This window comes from Pteropus vampyrus, unplaced genomic scaffold (genome assembly GCF_000151845.1).
Source record: "Pteropus vampyrus isolate Shadow unplaced genomic scaffold, Pvam_2.0 Scaffold62, whole genome shotgun sequence".
Classification (NCBI taxonomy): Eukaryota; Metazoa; Chordata; class Mammalia; order Chiroptera; family Pteropodidae; genus Pteropus; species Pteropus vampyrus.
The window spans coordinates 1,889,690-1,894,652 of NW_011888843.1; positions in this window are offsets into that span (position 1 = coordinate 1,889,690).

The following is a 4,963-nucleotide window of genomic DNA, read 5'->3' on the forward strand; positions in this document are numbered from 1 at the left end:
GGGTGTTTACTTTGGTCTCTGGGTTTGTAAGGCCTGTCATACAGTTCTCCCCTGAGCTTGGAGGATTTAGTACGTGGCCCCTTTTCTCATCTACCAATGCCATTAGTTCTGAGATAAGAACAAAATTCAAAGTAGGCAGAGGTAAGGGAACACCTTTTCATGTTCCAGGTGCTAAAGAGTTCAAAGATGAGTGATTTGGGTTGTGTTGAATTAACTATAAAAGCTTTCAGTAATATTGTGCCCCTTCCCTTTTGGGAGGATTCAGATCTTTGCAGAGAATGTACTTCTCCCACTGCCCCCATGGAAGAGGCGTAACGGAGAACTTGAGGAGTCAAATTTTTCTTGCACTGGTTTTGCCCTTGACCTTGGTGAATGCGGTCCTGCCAATTGGAACTATTTCTTAGATTTCCAGGTTGTTCAAGTTGCCCACAAGTATGCCAAGCATGGTGGCAACTGCTGGGGCCGGGGGAATGTTTCTTCTCACCCGCTTTGTCCTTCTGACTGGTCAAGTAATTCAAACAACCTACAGCAGATTAACAGGAGGAAATCAAATGTTTAATATGTGCACATGGGGAATTCACAGAAGCGTGAAAATTTCAAAAATGGTGAGGCAACATGGAGTATATATATGGGGTATCAGATTTCAGAAGTGAGAATGGATGATTTATAGGTAATTGAGGAAGAGCAGAACACACATGACAGGCAAATTCTTGCTGAGCAACTCAGAAACAGTGGGACGCAGAGGGTAGTCTTGTAAACGTGCCTGAAGTCCCCCTGACTCATGCTAGCTAGGGTGATAGTGCTTAATTCGAGTAAGCTGAGGTTCCCTTCCTGAAGCAGGTTTTTTTCTATCTGAATCTCTTTAAGAAAACAAGGGGAATTCTTTCTGAATTTGTTGGGCTTTCATTGATTGCAGTTTGAAGTAACCTGCATGTGATGGTGATACCTTCCCGGGACACTCACTGCTGACTGCCCCCCGCCCAAACCTCCTTCCTGAAATCGAGCAGTTTCCTTCACTTGCTCACATCTCTGACTTGTTTACTGAGGACTCGATCCTGAACATTAAACAGTTGGTATTCAGGAAAAAAAAAATGGGTAAGGAACAGCAGTCATGATTACAAAATCATTGTAAATGGAAGAATTGGAAAGTCAAGATTTTGGCCTCGACCTTTGAGTAAAAGCAGAGATTTTAAAGGGAAAGAACATTAAATAAATTAAACTAAGCCCCTCCCCCAATTATTAAAATTAAACTACAAAAAGAAAGGATAATAATCACACACCATTTGCCTTTGTTAAATAAACAGGATAGGGGTCACCCATATTATAGATGTTTATTATTGAAATTTTGGATTTTGAAAAGGATGAGAAAAACATCTTCTTGTTTACTTCTTATCTATAAACATGTTTCTCAGCCTATTCAAACTTCTCAGGAACAAAAATACTTTTGAAGCCATTTTTTGTGAGGCAGCAAGTTTGATAGAATATGAGGTTAACTGAATTTAAAAGACCAATAAAATAAATAGTGGTGAGTGATAGGGGCAAAAGAACATGGAAGGGATGGATGGAATATGAAATTAATGGAGTCATTTTCATTTTTTACATGTTCTAGAATAAATTATGGAGGATGTGAATTTTTATTCCTTGGGAATTTGAAAGAACCAGAATGATCTGGTTTTGGAGCCTTTTGTGGGGGATAGGGGAAGTAGTTCTTTGATAGTTTTTTTCAGTTTATTTTATTGTTTTTGCTATAGTGCATTTTATATTTGATTTCAATTTTAGAAAATCACATTTTTCAGGAAATTGCCAGATATTGAAATTTATTAGCATAAGGCTGAACATGGTATGAAAATTGCATATCCAAGCCTATGCTAAATTCTCCCCCATATTATTTGTTGCATACTTTACCATTTCTAAACTTATGTTATTTCTATTTTTTACTTCATTTAATTTCTCAGACGACATATTTTGCTTATTTTCCCTCAAATTTGTTGACCACCGTTTGGTTCTTGGACCTCTGCTCTTTCTTTGTGGAGTTCCTTGGTGATCTCGTTCACATCTGGGCTTTTAACCATTTTCTACCTGGACCGCTTTAAACTCTGACTTCCATGATTTAGTCTCACATCTCCAATTGCTGGCTGATCTCCTCCCGGAAATACTACCAGCATCTTAAATACTTCTGACTCCTAAATTCATCTTCCCCTCCAGCCATCCTCCTTAACTGGCTGCCTCCAATCTCAAGGATGGCACTGCTTCTATGTCACCATTGTAAACAAAAGTTCTCAGGACTCTCCGAAATAATTAAAGACATTCTCTGATATGATTTTCAAATCAGAGAATGTAGCCTTCAGCATGAACTGAAGACTCTCTCGAAGGTGGGAGGAATAAGGCAAGGGTTTTAAAAATGAGAGTCAAAAGGAGGGGTTATTAGGGAAACAAGACCATAAACTTATGTCATTCATTTTCTGATTGGTGGGGGCAGCTGGACTTCCAAGGGTCCGCTGACTCAGTGGTCAGCAAGTAGTTATGAAATAAGAACAATGGGTAGTAAAAAAAAAAAAAGAACAGTGGGTAGTTTCAGTTGACTCATGGTCAGCAGGGATCTGGCCAACAGTTGGAGTCATAAAACATGGCTAGCAGGGGAGCAGGGTGGTCACAGGCAGGGGTCAATGCCTCAGTTTCCCTTGGAGTCTGCAAAATAAACTGGCCAAACCAGTTTTGTGGTGAACCGGACAATGCAGAGAATGCAGTTTCTCGGGGAGACACAGTCAGGATTTAGACTGCACAATGGCCTAGTCACGAGCAGGGTCAGAGACCAGACTTCAGAAGGGTCTAGATAGCGATCGTAAAGTGATATTAAAATCCTCACCATCCAGATTGTTTTCCCATGGGCCACTTACCTGGGGGTAGTTATGGGAGTCCAAAGAGAAACTCTCCTGGGATGCTTCCAAGGAAAAATTTAGAGGCATTAAATGGAAGTCTGGGGACAATCCAGAGGAAGCGTTGGCCACGTCTCTACCTTTATAGCCACCGCCCCGTCCCCCCTGCACGCATCTGTCGCATACTTCCTTGTTACCATCTGTGATGACTGTTTTAGATCACAAGAAGCAATTTTTTTTTTTTTAATTTTAACCCAGAATGCAGCTGTTCCAGGTGTAAAGCATCCCCTGGAGACTGATGAGATGAAGTGGTTAGGAAGGTTAGCCCCTCTGGCCAAAAACGCAGTCATAACATTGATATCTCTGCAGTTAGTTCTCAAGTCTCATCAGTTCTGCTTCCCATTGTCTCCTGTTATCAGCCAAATCCCACCTCCACCCCCGCCCAACCCCCAAGCAGTTCGCTGATACTGATGCCCAAGGGTTCTCACCCTGGCTGCAAACTGGAATCCCTGGGGAGCTTTTAGAAACACCCTTGCCTGGGCCTCCCTCAAGACCAATTCAATCAGAATCTCTGGAGTGGAGCCTAGACATCCTATTGTTAAAAAGTTCATCCTGCCATTCTAATGTGTAGTCAGTGATGTCCACCGGTGGGTAAGAAAAAGCATTTCCTTGGCATCTGCTGCTGACCTGGTCTTGAATTACGCTGACCTGGGGAAATCATTCACATTTTGTGAAAATCAATTTGCAATTCTATAGAATGTGATAAAACCTTCCTAAGGATTATTGAAGGAGCAAATGGAACAGTGGTTTGAAAAGGCAAGATAACTAACTGTAAAGAACTAGGTGCTGTTGTTCTGATGATCATACTCTAACTGCCACCAGTCTGTTCTGGTCTGAGTCACCTTCATGGGTGCTAGGGTGATGGCTTTTCAGCTGAGTTTCTTCCTTCCAAGATCTCTGCTCTTCATTCATCTTCCAGGCCAGACCAGCTTTTCTAAATCACTCTTGTTTTCATTTCCGAATGAAGTCCACCACTCTACACATCTTCAAATTGAAACCCAAATTACTTTTCTAACTTATTTTCTACTTTGTAAGTATAGCCAGCCAGCCAGCGAACGTTTGAGTTCCTAGCAGATGACAGCATTGTCCTGGTGCTGTGGGGAAAGACAAAGATGAACCAGAGGCCCATGAACCAAGGAGCTGACGGTCTAAACGCTCATAGAAATGACTTTTAGTTAAATACAATCTTCAAAGATGCCTTTAATTTTTCCACCTCTCTGCCTCTGTATTCTCTAATGCAAAGATGTACACAATGCACATTGGGCCTTAAGTGGTTCTTGAACAAACTTTAAGAGATGAGTGAATGTAATGTCATGACTAAATAGTAGAATTACTGGTGTCTATTTCCCATGTTTTTGAGGATTACAAGGGTCGGCAGGGCTGACTTCATGGATATGTGACCTGTGCAGGGCCCCACACTCTGAAAAGTCCAACTTGCTTTAATGCTCTGTTGTCACAATCTTAAAATTCTTAATAGCTTTGGGACAGGTGAGTACCATGATCCACAGGGTCAGACTTAGAGGCCACTGCTGACTCTGAGCTGCAAGAGCAGACTTGAAAGAGACTGAGACGATTTTAAGCCAAATCAAGCAGAATCGCCTTGATAGCTGGGATCCGTGGGAGGCATCTCGATGCAGCCATTCAGAGGAAGGGCCTAGGTCTCAGCAGACCTGGCTCAGGTTCTTGTTCTCCTTTTACTGGTCATGTCACTTTGGGCAAAGTGCTTAAATTCTCTAGCCATCGGTTTCCTCATCTATAAAGTGGGGATGATCTACCACCCCTGAGGTTCTTGCGAGGATGAATGGAAATACTGCAGGTAATGGTCAGCAACTCTGTCTGATACACAGGCTCAATAACCATTCACTAACAGAAACGAAATGATCGTTATTTACTGATTTTGGACTTGATCGACATTCTGAATTCCCCTTGCCCTGTAGCAGAATAATCTGTGTCCTTTAAACAGTGTGTTGTGTGAACATGCCAAACTGCTGTGGACACTGTGAAGGGAGAGATACGAAGGAAAAAAG